We start from the raw sequence: 17,787 nt of genomic DNA on the forward strand, positions 1-17,787 counted from the left end.
TTTATCTCCCTCTATGTTAGACAGCCAGTTCTTAAATTGCCCTTCCATATCAAACGAGTAGTCTGAGGAGACAAGCATGTTCCCTGGTCTTGAAAAATCTCCTGTTTCCGTTGAAACTTTGAGCATCTACATCCATAAGCAAAGTCAAGTCCAGAGCAAGCCATCAAATTGCAGCAGTATACACCAGCTGACAGTGTCAAATATCTTTTTCTTCATTATGTTTGGCTCTGGTCAACTCATCCATGTCCATCTAAGCTACATCACAATGGGTATCAGCCTTGAGAGTTCACACACACTTCCCGTCACTTCAGATCAGCCAGTCTGTTATCTCTTATTCTCATCCAAACCCCCCTTGGACTAGGTCTGCAGGTTCAATCCATAAACTCAAGAGTCCACAACACCTTTTACTTCTGACCAACCAACTCTCCCTCTCTCTTTTTCTCGAGATTAGCCCCTGTGGGCTGGGTCAATGGATGCCAGTGAAACATGTCCAAACTCAGCCCCCCTCTTCATTGCTGCACTTCTCCCACTTCCACTAATTGAGTAGACACAGCTGGTCTCCATAAGCAAGCGTACCAAGTTGTCTACTTGCCAGCTCCCTTTAACTTCCTGCCGTGGAAGGGGGTAACTTCTGATGAGCACTGAATCTTCCTGCGTCAATGACCCAAAGGCTAACTGCTTACCTGCTAGAAATTCAAAAAGGTAAACAGTCTTTTTTTTTTTCCTTGCAGGTCCTTCAAATCCAAATCTTCTGTTACCTCAGCAGTTCTGAGTGGTTCTGCATGTCTTTTCAAATGTAAATTCAGAGTGGGGCTCAGGTTCTCAACCTAAGCCCCACTCTATACACAGGGCTACTGGCTTAAAACAAAAAGCCTCTGTTTCATCAGGCAAATCCTAGTTGCCCTTTTAGCGTATCCAATCAAGTATTGCCTGAAGATGGATTTACATGTTGTCTCTAATCTATAATACCCAGTATTCATTTCTATCATTCATTTAGGTCTGCTTTACAATACTAGGTAGGAGAAATGTTCAATATCCAGAGTACATTCAAATAAACACATAACCCATTTCAAAACATTCCAGTTGCTTCTTCTCTTCTCCACCCCTTGACAGTCTTCCCATTCGTATGCATATGGCCTTATGCCTCTGACTGAGTGGAACCAGTAGACACTGGACCCCTGTCAATCATCTTGCTTATCCAGTCTGACTTTTACCCCAAGCCATACCCAACCTATTGCCATCTTGTCAACTGTGATTCATAGGAACCCTATAGGACAGAGTAGAACTGCCCCATAGGGTTTCCAAGGAGAGGCTGGTGAATTTGAACTGCCAACCTTTTGGTTAGCAGCTGAACACTTAACCACTGTGCCACCAGGGCTCCCAAGCCATGCCAGAAGCAGCTTTTCTCCCCTCAGCTGCAGCATAACTTTCCTTTCAACCATTGCAGATAATAATAACCAAAGTAACCATCTAAGAATAAAAAGTTTCACTTCCCAAGCCCCTTAGTTCTTTCTCTTACAAAGCCCAATGCTTCTACAAGTTTGGAGCCATTGTAACAAATCCAACTTCTGACACCAACTGTAAAAATGGCACGGGTGTGCCATCTGATCTCTAACTGCACAAGGGTGAAGGTAGACCAAGATCAGCAGCCCAAGGCTGATTCCTATGAGGTGGAAGTCAGACATACCTACTTTCTCTGACATCTTCACCAATTCTGACACCAACCATCCTTCCCATGACACACCTCTGCCGAGTTTGATAATTCATTGCCATGGCCACACAGACCTCATAAACAATATTCATAATTATGGGGTTTATTAGGGAAGTAACAGGGAACGATTCATGTTCAGGCTCACTTAGGATCCAGTTCTTTCATCAGGACAGCCTCTTCACAGCCATGCCGCAGGCACACGTCTCTCTGGCCCCTCGATGCTGCAAACTTTGTTGTCTTATTTTAAGAAATTGCCACAGTCAGCCCAACCTTCAGCAACCACCACCCTGATCAGTTAGCAGCCGTCAACATCGAGGCAGGACCCTCTACCAGCAAAACGATTATGACTTGCTGAAGACTCAGATGATGATTAGAACTTCTTAACAATATTTTTTAATTAAGGTATGTACAGTGATTTTCTTTTAGAGGTAACACTATTACACACTCAATAGACTACAGTATAGTGTAAGCATAACATTTACATGCACTGGGAAACCAAAAATTCTTGCAACATGGTTTGGTGCTTTATTTACTTTATTATGGTGGTCTGGAATTGAACCTGCAATACTGCCGAGATATGTATGTGTGTGTGTGTGTATATGTATATGTATACATATACCATACTCACAAGTTCCTACCACTTTCTGAAAGTAGAGCATTCCTATGAAAGTTTTCTTAAGCCACAATGGTGTAAAGTGAATAAGCAATTACCATTAATTTATATGGGAAAATTTTTTGAGTATTGTCAAACCCAAAAAATACCTTAGAACACATCTTGATAATGGATGCACAAAATAAATGGAGATAAAACACAGATGCTCCTAGACACAGTTCAAAGCTCTGGGAGCTTGATGCTGAGATGTTGAGTGTAGTTCCCCGATAAGGAGCTTGGCAACGCCGCTCTTGCTACTCGGAGTGCATGCCACCTTCTTTAACGAGTCATTTGAAAACAAACGCTGAATGTTATTTCCACTTCTAGAGTTTTTTCGTAAAACTGAAAATTCTCTTTGGATTTCTTTTGGGGAGTGAAAACAGGTACTAATGTAAGTCTTTCATAAAAGTGAAGTGGAGTAAAGCAAACTTTCCTAAAGTGTGGGATAGCTGTATATTTGTGTGTGTGGGGGGGTATATATTTAAATGTGAGATTTTTCTAATTGAGGAAGATTATTTCACTGCCTCACATTATAGAAAACTCTAATGATGGATAGTTTATTGAAAGCATACATTCAGAATATTATTAGGATTTTGATTTTCCTATAAGATATTAAAAAAAAAAAACCTAGGTATATAGATGCAGCAGCCTATATAGAAGACAAGAGCAGAACAACTTCCCTTACGTTTCATTCAAATCATCAATTGAAAAATACTTCATTAAACAGGATTCTCTTAATACAAGAATCACTGACATTTAGCGATGTGGCTATGCAGTTCACCTTGGAGGAGTGGCAGCTCCTGGGCCCTGCTCAGAAGAAACTATACTGGGACATGATGTTGGAAAACTATTGCAACCTGGTGTCCGTTGGTGACGACAAATCTCCTGTCATTGGCACTGTCGTTGGCCTTTCCTTTTTCTGCTGCTGAAATCTTTGGAATGTCTGTGTTGCTCTAAAGTGAAAAATGCTCAGTCCATTCTTTATCCCTAGTTATATAGGTATATTCTCCCTACTCCTGACAGGAAAACCATTAATTTGTATGTTTCAAAATTGTTTTTCTTAATATAACATGCCGCAGTCTTCACAAACCCAAGGCCACTTTGGTCAATATAAGATTCTGTCATTTCCCATGAACAGGGTATCAAGTTAGCAAACCAGATGCACTCTCCAGGTTGGAACAAGGAGAACAACCATGGACTCTATTAGAGGAAAGCCATAATGGAATCTTTTCAGGTAGGCGAATGAAAGGTGGTAAGGCGGGAAGGCTGTGGAAGTCATGTTCAAGTGAGAGAAGGCATCACATCTGTGGTGGGTGTCTGAGGATACATAAAAATGCCTCCACATATCTCTCTCCCCATGTGATACCTTTTTTTTTTTTCTAGGACTTCAGAGAAATGTACTCCTCTTTCTCTTCTGAGAACAGATCCCTGTTTATGTGATCTACATTTTGTTAATTTTGGTTCCGTAATTTCCTTCTTCTTAAAATTCTCAAATCTTTCCCTTCTTCGTATCCTACCTCCCTTATTATGAAATGCCACCTTCCAGATCTCTCTCTGAAGAGAGAACATTGAATTCGTAACTGTCCTCAAAGTAAGTCACCTTCTTCCCCCCTTGACTAATATGAATTTCCCATCCCAGCATCGAACACCACCTTGGATGTTTTGCCCCGACCCTAAGCTGGTCTTCCATTGTGCTTCTGTGTGCTTCCTTTGTTTTTCTCTTACCCCACACTGAGTTCTCTAAAGGTTCTGATTTCCATTTTCTCATTTGTTCTCCCAACCCTTTAATATTTCCTTCATTCTAAGGAGTTAATCTTCTGTTTCTTAGAGGAGACTGTCAAGTTGACATTTCCCTTGAAAATGTCTAACAGACTTCTTTGTGTATATTTACTCATCTTAATGCAACTTCCATATGAGTTCCCGATATCTGCAAGGAACAAGGATCATCTTCCTAGCAAGAAAATTTCCATTCAGTTTAGTTTATCCTTTAGTACTGTAAATATGATATCCTAGCCATCCCAGTAATAACCTTTAATATTTCCTGCCTGCAGGGCTCTCTTCTTTAAAGGTCTCTGCTCTTCCTGATTATTTTTTAACTAGGAAAAACATTAACATCCTACATTTTGAGTTGTATCATAATCCAAATCATAACTCATGTCTACTGAAATGATAATTCTGACTGAAAAATCAGCCAAAGCTGGTTCTTATGAGGCCGAGACTAAATATATCCCAAATTGCCCACTTGTACAGTATTTCTGACACCAGCCATTCTTCCTCAGCAGTCACAGAGAAATCACGGAAACATCGTATGTGCGATAATTTTAAGATAACGTAAAACCCAAACCCACTGCCGTCGAATTGATTCCAACTCCTAGCAATCCTATAGGACAGAGTAGAGCTGCACCATAGAGTTTCCAAGGAGCGTCTGGCAGATTCAAACTGCCGACCTCTTGGTTAGGAGCCGCAGCACTTAACCACTACGCCACCAGGGTTTCCTGATGTGTATAAATGAAGGATAAACAAAGAAATGCATAAGACAAGGTTCACAAGTGTTTCCTGCAGAGAACCTCAACATTTCAAGGGCATTCGCTTACTCTACCTGAAACAGATGTTTACTCTGGTCAACCACAAACATTTCAACCAGGAACTGTTCTGTGATGTCACTTAGTGGGCTTTGCTATCAACTGCTCTACTCAGTGGAATCCCAGGTCCTCCTGGCTGACTCCAGGATAGCTCATGGATGGTCCCAGTTCTTGACTAATTCAAGCTACTCTAGGCTGGCCACAACTCTACACTGGCTTCAGGACAGCTCTTGGTGCAATACTCCCTAAGTGGCATGCCCTCCACTGCAGGCAGCCCCCTGCTGATAGTGCCCCATCCTTCAAAATGTTATATGTCCTGGCCAGGGTTTTGGCCTTTACACTCCACTACCACCATCCATGTTTGCTTGTCTCCACACCTTCTAGATGCCTCCTCTGTTGCTGTTGATGTTCCAAGTGTCACAAAGACTGAATTGAAGGGCCATATTAAGTAATTCACTGCACTGCACTCATAATCATATGGTTTATTGGTGAATTAAGAATTTACAAACATGGGATTAGCATCAACTTGGAAGTAACAGGATACAACTCAGGAGACACAATACAGTTCTTCAACCAGGACCGCTTCCAACCAACACAGCTCTCAGCTCCTTCTCTCACATGCCTTCTCTTGGCCATGCCTACTGTTGGGCCTCTCTGAGACTCTGCCCTGCTTGGTAAGTGTTAAAGCTCTCTTGGCTCCACTGACAAGTGCCTGGAATCATCCCATTCTACTAGCAAGCCTCCTGGCGTTAGATGCTCAACTATCACAAATCCACTGCATATGTCTCATGCCGTCTATCACTGTCTTCAGTGGTATAGCTTCTTGACTTAGGTAGCATCTCTTTTAGGAGGTGCCCTTCCTCTCTCTCTCTGTCTATTCCCCTTTCTGAAACCAGCTCTCAACTCGCCACTTTTACAAGTAAGTCATTCAGTCCTATTGGGTGGTTCTATATACCTATTTGCATAGCAAACTAACAAACCCTCTACAAGATTGTGGCACAGCCAATCATTTTGGCAGAATTATAAACCCAGGGCCAGAAAGGCCATGTATAAGGTCAAACTACATAAAGGAGCCTATTACGCTACACTACTTTAATTGAATTCCATTGTATATTTACTAATTGTGCTAATTGCACTAAAAAGGAGGCAAGTAAGACAAATTATGCCTTCAATGATGACTGCATGGTATGAATCAGCCTAAAGCCAGTTCCCACCTTACCACATCTCCATTATCATTGTCATAAGCCACCCATGTGGCACGTTCTCCTCTTCCCTCTGACTGCCCAGGGCTAGGTCATCTCATCCATGGATGCCTGGGACCAAGTCCTGTCTTTCCCTGGCTGCCTGGGGACAGGTCTCCTGTGCCTGGCCACCCTGAGCCAGATCAAAATACACAAATTAGAAGGATGCAGTCCTTCTGATCGCCTGCCTGTACAGCCCTTCTCTGAGTTAGTCACCCCGAGCTCTGTTAGAGTGTACAAGTTAGAATGACTCTGTCCTCTGACTTCCTAAAGGGCAGACACCAGCCATGTAGGCTTATTGTCTATTCTATAGAAAGCGTCATAGAATTCACAGAGACTACCTATATTTATAGTTCCAAGCCAAGCCAATCCCATTGATGTCGAGTAGCGTCTGACTCATAGTGACCCTGTAGGGCAGAGTAGAATTTCCCCATAGGGTTTCCAAGGCTGTAAATCTTTACAGAAGCAGACTGCTATATCACTTTTCTACAGAGTGGCTCCGTGAATTCTATAACGCTTTCTATAGAGTTAACTAACCCAAATGGGACAATAAGTCTGCAGGGCTGGTGTCTGCCCTTTAGGAAGTCACAGGACAGAGTCATTGTAGCTTGTACTCTGTACCAGAGCTCAGGGTGGCTAATTCAGAAGGGCTGTACAGGCAGGTGATCAGAAGGACTATGTCCTTCTAATTTGTGTATTTTGATCCGGAACCACCCACCTTTCTCTTAACAGCTGCGAGTTTAACTATTGTACCAGCAGGGTTCTCATACTTACGATTAGCCGTTTGTTATAACCAGAGTGGATACAAACGAAGAGACCTCAGGCGTGATCTGGGAGAGGTCACAACTTGACACTCCCGTTGTCTCCAAGGATGTCCGCCTTCTCCCATGCATGGATGTTCTCAGCAGCCTAGGAAGCCTTGAACTTCTTTTTCTTATCCTTTTGATGGCTTAATTTTATAGTTGTGATTTGGGCCTCATTGCATATGCATCATCGATTGAAAAAGTGAGTATGCATGCACATCCCCTCGACTCTTCAGGCTAGTTAACAGGTATACATGTGTAGCTCAGTCATTTCAACACATTCGAAGGCTTTGCCTGACCATTATAAAAAACAAGGGCACCTTGATTGCTGGAAAATTCCAAGGGCTATCTTTTAAGGGAGGAGCCCTGGTAATGCAGTGGTTAAGCAATCTGCTGCTAACTGAGAGGTTGGTGGTTTGAACGCACCAGCTGCTCCATGAGATAAAGATGTGGCAATCTGCTTCAATAACGATTACAGCCTTGAAAATCCTGTGGCATGGTTCTACTCTGTCCAATAGTGTTGCTCTCAGTTGGAATGGACTTAATGGCAATGGGTTTACTTATTTATTTTTAATCTTTTAAGGGACCAAAGACAAAAGCCAGATAGATTTCCTAGTCCCACACTAATTCTAATCCTTAGTTCATTGTAAATATTACCACTGTACTTACTTCAGTCCTCAGGAAACTTTTGCAATTCCAAAGCTCTAAATGTTAGAATGATTGAAACCTGGGTGTTCATCTTTTAATATACATGTTCTCTGAACACGATCTTATTCTGTTCTCTGTCCTTAGATTATAGTTAAATACTGAAGTTTTCCAAATTGTTACTTCCAGTCAAGGTTTATTCAGCTTTCAGATTTCTTCATTTCTGTACTTGGAGGTGTAATAACCATCTTGAAGCTGATATGCCTCAGAATATTCTCTTGAATATTCCATAAATTAGTGCTATTCCTCATCTCATGAAAAGACACTACTACCCTATGGCTCAAGTGAAATACTTAACACCTACCCTTTATTCCTCACTCTATTTAGCACCTCCAGCAACAATGAAGTCATTAGTGAGCCTTCTCTTCCTTCCAAATGTATCCTCATTTCCTTCATCCCTTGCTAGCCTCTCATAAAAACCACTTTTCAAAATCTGCTACTACTTTCTTTGTGGCTTTCCCTGCCTTTCTTCAGTTGTTTATCAAACTAGAATGTAGGCTCTGTAAACATAAAGAATATGTTTGTGAATCCCCAAATCTCTACTTTCTAGGTATGAAAATTATTTTTCCCTATACGTAACATTTTGCATTTTTTACATACTCAACATGCCTGGTGAATAGTTGTCTTTCACTAAGGATTTGTTGAGGGAATGAATCTGTCTTCGCTAATTGGGATCAGGAGGCCTTACAACCTCTGTGGACTGCGGGTCAGAGTGACTTGCTCATATTTTACATTCTCTACATGTTTTGCAACGACTTATTTAAAAAGCAGCCAAATCTGTATTCATTCATTATGTATTGTTTAACCTTGTTTCTACACTAACTGTTTTTACAGTTTGGGTTCTTTATATTATTGTATTTCTCTCAGCGTGCAAGGAACATTAAGCATGGTGTATTATTTAAAATCGTATGAGAGAGAGGGTTGTCACTAAAGATCCACCTTACAGCAATGTATGTTTTTTATAAATGGCTTCATTCCAAGTCAAGACTATGGAAGGATTCATTGTTCTCTTCTTTCCTAGAAATCCAGAAAGTTGATGATTATCTGCCTGGGCAACAGCAAAATGAAAGCAGGGTTGACAGCATGGAACAGTGCTGTGAACATAATGCACTGGAAAATACTGTTCGTTGGCACAAAAATCATATTCCTTTAAGGGAAAATCATGCTATGTTTGACTTACATGAAAAAGCTGTGAAATCAAATTTAACTTTACCGACAGTTGACCAGAGCAGAAGCGACGAAATAAAGAACTAATGGAGATGAGAAAACCCCTCTCCATGCTGACCAGGAGCAATTCCCTGAGAGTCAAAAATCCAACAGCACTGACTTCCAAATCATTAGGCGTCGGAAAACTCACAAAATAGACAAAGTGCATGTATGTAGTGAATGTGGGAAAGCCTTCCTCAGGAAGTCTTTTCTCGCTGAGCATCAGGTCATTTATACAGGGGAGGAACCCTATAAATGCAGCCCATGTGAAGAAACCTTCTTTAAAAAGTTCAAGCTCAGTGAACATTATCACACAGCTCATAAAGAACAAAAACCTTATAAATGCACAAAATGTGACAAAGCCTATCTCCATAAATCACACCTCAATAAACATCAGAAAGCACATATGGCAGAGAAACCATATACATGCCGTGAATGTGGAAAAGGCTCTGTACAGAAGACACATTTCACTATTCATCAGCGAATTCATACTGGAGAGAAACCCTATATATGCAATGAGTGTGAGAAAGGCTTCAACCAGAAGGGAAATTTCATTGTTCATCAACGAATTCACACTGGAGAGAAACCCTTCGTAGGCAGTGCTTGTGGAAAAGGCTTCATACAGAAGAGAGATCTTACTGTTCATCAGAGAACTCATACTGGAGAGAAACCTTATATGTGTGGTGAATGTGGAAAAGGATTCATCTGCAAAAGAGATCTCACTATTCATCAGGTAAGTCACACTAGAGAAAAACCCTATATTTGCAGTGCGTGTGGAAAAGGCTTCATCCATAGAAGAGATCTCACTGTTCATCAGAGAATTCATGCTGGTGAGAAACCCTATGTATGTGGTGAATGTGGTAAAGCCATCAGTCCAAAGCCATGGCTCATGGAACATCAGAAAAGTCACCCAGGAATGACTTCTTTGTATGCAATGAATGTGGAAAATCTTACTCTCTAAAGTCAAGTCTCATCAGACATCAGAAAATTCACACCGGCGAGGAACCCTTTAAATGTGGTCAATGTGAGAAAGCCTTTGACGAGAAGCCAAAGCTCACTGAACATCAAAGATCTCATACAGGAGAGACTCTGTATAGCTGCAGTGAGTGTGAAAAAACTTTTGCCTCCATGTCTTGCCTTTTTTTCACATAAAAGAATACACACTGGAAAGAAATGTGTAGATTCAATTGAGGTGGAAGACCCTTCCACAGCGAGTCACATCAAATCACATACCACTGATCTCAAGCAGGATAAAAGCCCTGTTAATACAGTGACTATGGAGATGCCTTCTGTGGCAGCTGAGACATCAGTAAACACCTCTGAATCTCTAACAAATAGGAATATAGTCCTTGAGGGACAACCTTTTGCCAGATGTGAACCCACAGAAGATAATGGAGAGTTTGTACAGGAGAGAAATCTTATGAATACAGAGAATGTGATAGAACCTTCAGTGATCAAGTACCTCATATTTTATGTCACATAAAACAAACAGTCACTGGTGAAGTGGGTTGAGCAAAAATTTCTGTCTTTTATATGAATTATATGAATGCAGAGACCGAGAATGACTGATACACTCATCCTACATAAATATGTGCTTTCATATCATGACATAATGTTAACACAAACACATACACTTCAATTGTTCTATTGTGCCAATTAATTGAGTGAAAGTGTGAGTTAGTTTCAGTGGAGGAAATAAAGACTGAATTTCAAAAACAGAAAAGATTATCAGTGTTTTGAATGTTGCTATAAATGAAAAAAGCCATAAGAGGTAGTTGGTTGCAAAAGGGCAATATTGGATTGGTGGGATTTGAAGCACATATAGATCAGTTTCCCCAGGTCAGTGTGAAGGAACAATTGAAGACCAGAATGTGTACCTTCAATTTTACAACTTTCTATCATGCAGAAGGACCTAAAAAACAGTAATGTTACACTGAGTTTATTCATTAATGTAACAAATATTTGTCACATACTGCCTTTGTGCCTGGCCATGTTTCCAGGAACTAAGGATACAGGGGGGAATAAAGAAAAGCTTATGCGTTGGGAAGAGAACATTTTGTTATTTGGATTATATTTAAGTGGAATCTTGACGCTCCAGCTAATCTAGTCGGAGGATGATGCAACGTCTGCATTAGGTGAAAGAGACATGGGGTAATTGGTACAAGGGGTTTAGTTAGGATTTTTAGGAGTTAGAAAATCCTAAAAATTTCTTATGACAATTTCCTGTCAAATCTAGTTGCCATTGAGTTGATTCCCACTCATGGTGACCCCGTGTGTATGAGGGTAGAACACTGCTGCTCAGGATTTTACATGGCTGACTTTGCGGAAGTAAATCACCGGGCCTTTCTTTTGAGACGCCTCTGGGTGGACTCGAACCTGCAGTCTTTCAGGTTAGCAGCCAAGTGTGTTAACCATTGTCATTACACACAGATTCTTGGAGTAAGGACTCTTTTTAATAGTACTTAACCTTTAACCCTTGTAGGAAATTTTTCATTTTTTTTTTTCCAGTGCCCATGTCTTATCTCCTCAAGGAAATTACAGATTCATTGGTAGTTTTTTTGTTTTTGTTTTCCCGTTGTGGTGAAATCAGTTCCTCTGTGCGTGGCCTTTGTCCTTAGATTTTTTTAAAAAACAGCTTGAGAGATTTTTTTTCCTCTAAGCCCTGAGGAGGTCTTACTTTTGCCCTAGTTTTTTCAGAAGCAACTTGGCTGGAGGAAGGGGGTTCCTTGCATTGTTTTCTACCCCAAAAAGGATTGTTACTTATTTCCGTTTTCAATTGACATTTTCTGGGTAAGCTGTAAACAAGTTGATGGTTTGATAGTTTTGTCTAGTGTTGCCTGGTTATGATTAACAAGACCTGAGTTGATTGACATCTCATGGTAATTGAGGATTTGTTGAACTCTGGTATTGTGAGGGAGGCCCCACCTTGCAAATGATGAGAATCAGGATATATATATATATATATATATAGCTAAAATGGAGAGGTATGGGAGAGACCTTCTGGATGCCAGAAGAGATGCTGGCTATGAGCTAGGATGGCAGAGAAAAAGCCATGTGACAGCTGTGTGGTCCCAAAGTTGCTACACTGACTGAGCTTGTCCAATTAGTAGAGCTATCGATGGCAGAAAGGTCAGCAGTGGAGAGGCCTGATGTCAGAAGAGCTTGACTACGGAGAGCATCTGATAGTGCTGACCATGCTGGCTATGATCTAGGCAAGTTAGCAGCAGAGAGGCTGATGGCAGAAAGGCTGATAGGGGAGAGATGATGGCTGAGAGGCTCCATGTAGAGAGCAAGTAAGATCATAGCAAGCTGCTACAATGGCTGTAAGCTGGGCCACTTAGCAGCAGAGAGGCCAATGACAAACAGGCTGGTGGAGAGGCCTAACGCCAGGGAGGACCTAAGAGAGCTGAGCGGGCTGCTACAATGGCTCTGTGGTGGGTTATTTAGTGGTGGAGTGGCCAATGGCGGGTAGCCAGATTGCAGAGAGGCCCAACAGTGGAGAGCTGTTTCTAAAAGAGCAGCCAAACAGTTCCCTGCTTATGCATTTCTCAGTGAGTACCTCAAATACCTCTTTGCCATCCGAAACTCAGCCATAGGGCCTCTTCTGAGCCCACAGGTTGTGCCCTTTGACTTGTACACGAGGGCTAGGGATGAGAGAGAGAGAGAAGGGGCTGGCTGATCTGAAGTGCCAGGAGGTGGGTGGACTCTCAAGCCCATGACTGGTACCCATTGTCCTAGCCCACAGGGGCTAGGGTTGAGCTGACCAGATCGTGACCAAATATTAGAGAGACCTGATATCGTGAACTGGTGTAAATTGCTGTAATTTGATGGCCTTCCTGGGCTGGACTTTGCTTATGGATGTAGATGCTCAAAGTTCCATCTGGAACAGAAGATTCTTCAGATCAAGGAACATATTTGTCTCATCAGAGTACTGGTTTTGCAGGAACAGGCAATTTAGACACTGGCTATGTAAAATGGAGGAGAAAAAGGCACAATTTCGTGGATGAGCTTACACTCAAAATGAGGAGGACAAGGGAGAATTCCCACTGAATAGATCTTCTTTTCCTTTAAGATCTTGGGAAGAGAGGGTGGGGAAACATGCTGACAGGATGTGAGTGTTGATTGTTTACAGACTTAATTGTAATTGTAAAAAGCAATAACTGTGAAAGATTGGACTAAGGAGGGTGTGATGCTGAACGAGATTACAGTGGTTAAACCTATAGTCCCCTAAAGTTTTTGCTGTGCTGGTACCTCATGAGGCTCAGAGAAGGGAATAATCTTCTCTCAGTAAAATTTTATCAGACACCAGAAAGGGTGAAGCCGAGACAAATTTGAGAGAACCTGACGGGATTATATACCTGCAACAAACCTGAACGGCTGCTCCTGAGTAACTTCACCCTGAGGACTATCTGCCCTACAGAAGGACTAATAGTTAATGACTGGGGCTGGTAAAATGATTGGGAGAGGGAAGTTATCCTCCAAGTATGAAAGGGCCAATGGCTAGAGAAGCCACAGGTGGGCTACAGTGCGACGGGTTGCTATTAAATGGCCTTTCTCACCATAGTCTTGTAACTCCCACCAAATGACTGGGTGGGACTATGCAAATAATTGCTTGTGACCCCCCAAGGGATTGGATAGCTTGTTAATAGCACAAATAAGGTGCATGTCACCCTTGTGGAGGCGGAACTATCCAAATAAAATGTATGCAGCCCTAATGAGGGGATTGGTAAGTTTTGCCAGACAGAGGGCCTCATTACCACAAAGGAAGAAGGGATGGGTTAGAGTGTGTCCTTTGGGCCCTGGGTCCTTGCCCGGAGAACCTCCTATACCCAGGAGACAGAGCTGTAACACAGGAGATGGCACAAGATGGCAAGAAGTGGCAGCAAGTACACCACAGAATCAGCAGCAACAGAACCAGGAGACCAGCAGAAGACAGGCATTGGGCTTCCCAGCCTCCACAGCAATGGAACTGAGTGCCTTCGGGCAGAAGGCTTGCTGATGGAAAGGGTGCCTCTGTGCACTTGTTGGCTTTGCTAGGCTGAAGCTTACTGGTGGAGTGGGGTGACCCCAGGCCAGTTATTGTTGGAGCTAAAGAGCATTATAACACTTGAGCAGGGCAGAGGCTGAGGAGGGATCAAAACGCTGTGGGCCAGAGAGGGGCCTGCCTGCCGACTGAGCTGAGAAGCTGTGCTGGCCAACTAACTGTATCCTGAGTTGTCCCTGATCCTGAATTGTAACCTGTTACTACCTCATAATCATGAATTTTGTCTGTGAGTTCTCTGTGGCCATTGCAATGAATTATTGAATCTAGTAGATGGACAGTGCTGAAGGAGGGACAGCAGGTACAGGAATTGGTAAGCAGTTTGGAGAGAAGAGGTACGTCTGACCTTCACCTCATAGCAATCAGCCATGGGCTGTTAATGCTGATAATGATCCTCATTTCCCCTCGTGAAGTTAGAGGACCTCTGATGCCAGCACACCATTTTTATACTTACTATATGGAATTCGGTCTTCCTCATTCATTGTCCAGCTTTCACATGCAGATGAGGTGATTCAAAATACCATGGCTTGGGTTAGGCAAACATTAGTCCTCAAAGTGACATCTTTGCTTTTGAACACTTTAAAAAAGGTCTTTTGCAGCAGATTTACCCAATGCAATATGTTATTTGATTTCTTGACTGCTGCTTCCATGAGCATTGACCATGGATCCAAGAAAAATGAAATCCTTGACAGCTTCGGTGTTTATCATGATGTTGCTTATTGGTCCAGTTGTGAGGATTTTTGGCTTCTTTATGTTGCAGTGCAATCCATATTGAAGGCTGAAGAAGAATTGATGTCTTTGAGTTATGATGTTGGCAAAAAATATTGAATATAACACAGACTGCCAGAAGAACAAACAAATCTGTCTTGGCAGAAGCACAGCCAGAGTGTTCCTTAGAAGCAGGGATAGTGAGACTTTGTCTCCCATACTTTCGACATGTTATCAGGAGGAACCAGTAGCTGAAGAAGGGCATCATGCTTTGTGAAGTAGAAGGTCAGTGAAAAAGAAGACCCTCAAGGAGATGGATTGACACAGTGACTGCAATAACGGGCTCAAGCATAACAAAAATTGTAAGGATGGCGCAGGACCAGACAGTGTTTCGTTCTGTTGTACATAGGGTCTCTATGAGTCACAACCGACTTGACGGCACTTAATGGTATATGGGATTAAGGAAATGAACTCTGGATTGAAGAAGACTATTTAAGAGCCCCATTCACAGCAAAGTGAGAAGAAATGATGAAGATCAGAGAAATAACAGTCTCTATTCAGCAGGGCACATAGAACCTGGGATCTTTGAAATGGTGCTAATATCAAGGTTGACATAAGAGCTCACATCCAGAAAAACCCAAAAGGATTTGACCTCTCATCTCCTATACACTGTTCCATTCTTGGAGTCCCTGGATGGCAGAAATGTTTAACCACTGGAATACTTAGAGAAAGATTGGTGGTTCAAACATAAAACCAGAGGTGCCTCAAGAGACAGTCCTGGCAATCTGCTTCTGAAAGGTCGAAGCCTTGAAAACCCTACAGAGCATTTCTACTCTGTACACATGGAGTTGCCATGAGTCAGAATTGATTCTACAACAACAACCTCCATTCGCAGAGACTAAGGTTTTTGCTTTGCATTTTATTCTACTTATTCTGGGGATCCATCTCCTTTTCTGTTCTTCCATCTCTCTTTTCAGTTATTGAATCTCTCAAATGTCACATGAAGATGTTTCCGGAGGACAATTCCACACAGCCTTCCAATGGCTCACGATGACAAAACAGTCTTCAATTAGTTCCTGGGATCATTCATTCATTTTCCAAATAAATATGTAATGAGTTATTTTTCTGTGTGCTGGGTAATATAAAATCATGTAAAACAGTGCTCTCCAATATAATTTTCTGGGATGATGGGAATGATGGAGGTTTCTCTCAGTATACACGTTCCAGCCATAGAAGGAGCAAGAATGCCTTGCTCATTGTTCTGTCCAGTTTGGTAGGCAGTAGTCAAAGATGGCTACTGGACATGTGAACTAAGGAACTGAATTTTTAATATTAAATTGTCACAAATTTTTAATATCAAGTTATTTATAATCTACTTGAGTATAAATACAAAAACTATCAAGGAATTTAAAATAATGTGGGGATAAATAGTTGTGGTGTAGCATAAGGATTTGTCTAAATACATGAGGGATAAGAATCAGGATCAGCACACAGCTGGTTCCTGTGAGATGGAGGCCAGACAAACCTCAGCTATCCAACTTCACCATTTCTGACACCAGCTTTTCCGTCTGTGGCACTCCCTACTTCTCTGCTGCGTTTGCTAATCCATTGCAATGGCCACACACAACTCACAAACCATACTGACAGTTATGTGTTTATTAGAGAGGTAACAGGCTACAGCTCAGGATCAGGATCAACTTGAAAGTAAAACAATATAAACAGGATGGAGTTGGTCAGTTGGGACAATTTTCTCACAGGTTAACCGTTGGAGCAAAAATGCTCCCTGCTAATGCACTTCTCAATGAAGACCTCGAAAAGTTCTGCGCTTTTGGAGCCTCTCTGCTTTAGGGCCTCTCCTGAGCCTACGCCTGTAACACTGAAGACAGAGAGAATCCCAGAAAGGGGCTCAAAAAAACCAAAACACAAACCCGTCGCTGTCTAATCAATTTCGACTCATACTGACTGCATAGGACAGAGTAGAACTGCCCCCACAGGGTTTACAAGGAGTGGCTGGTGAATTCGAACTGCTGACCTTTGCTTAGCAGCCATAGCTCTTAACCACTACGCCACCAGGAGGTCCATCAGAGAAATGGCAAAAGCACCCCAGAGTTGAGTGGCAGAGAAACAGCAGCAGCAGTATGAGTGGCAGGAACCATAAAACCGGTAGACATTGATGGCGGGTGAGTCAGTCCATGGAGCATAGTTGGGCACCCAAATTAACAGGAAACAGCCACAGGCCAAGGCTGTGCAGGCAGATGCCCAAGCAAAACAAACTGCATTGTGGAACCAAGCTGGGCTGCCTTTGGCAACATCACATGTCACAGCTCTGCTGAGAGCTGTAACTGACGCTGAGAGGGAGCCAGTCCTGAAGGCCCAGAGGAGGCCAAGAGGAGACTTACCTGATAGGGATTAGAGGAAACCTGTCCTATGGGGGCTAAGAAGAGGCCTGTCTTGAGGGCCAGAGGAAGCCTGTCCTGAGGTGGTGGAGAAAGGGCTGACTTGACAGGACCCAGAGGAGACCTTTCCTGAGGGGGCCAAGATGCGGCCAGTCCAGAGCTCATACACACATTGAAAAGAGCCTGCTTGCCTGCACAGCTGAGAGAGCTGTCCTGGTTGGCAGCTGTCCTACATTGATGAAGGGAGGGATGTTCTGCCCAGCTTGTCTACATGCTTCCTAATCTTGATCCGTAGTTGTTCCTGTTACTTCCCTAAAAAACTATGAGTTCTGTGTGGCCATTGCAACAAATTATCCCTGCCAGCAGAGAAGTATATTGTGGATGGAATGGGTGGTGTCAAAATGGTAAAGAAGTTGCTTCATGAGAACCATCTTTGTGCTCATCTGATTCTTATGCCTTGGGAAGTTACGTGAGTCCATATGCTAGATGACCCCAAGTCAGATCTTTCCATTCCCTGAACTGATCAATCAGGGTCCCAGGATATGCTGAACAGTCCTGTTGTAAAAGTGGTGTGGGGGCAGTGTCTGACCTCCTCCAGCTTCACAAGGGAGGAGAATCAACAGCCCAAGCCTGGTTCCTATGAGGCACAGGTCAGGCATGCCTCCACTTTCTGCCAACTTTACCAATTCTGACACCAACTGTCCTGCCCGCGGCACTCTCTACTTCTCTGCTGGGTTTGATA

This window comes from Loxodonta africana, chromosome 11 (genome assembly GCF_030014295.1).
Source record: "Loxodonta africana isolate mLoxAfr1 chromosome 11, mLoxAfr1.hap2, whole genome shotgun sequence".
NCBI lineage: Eukaryota > Metazoa > Chordata > Mammalia > Proboscidea > Elephantidae > Loxodonta > Loxodonta africana.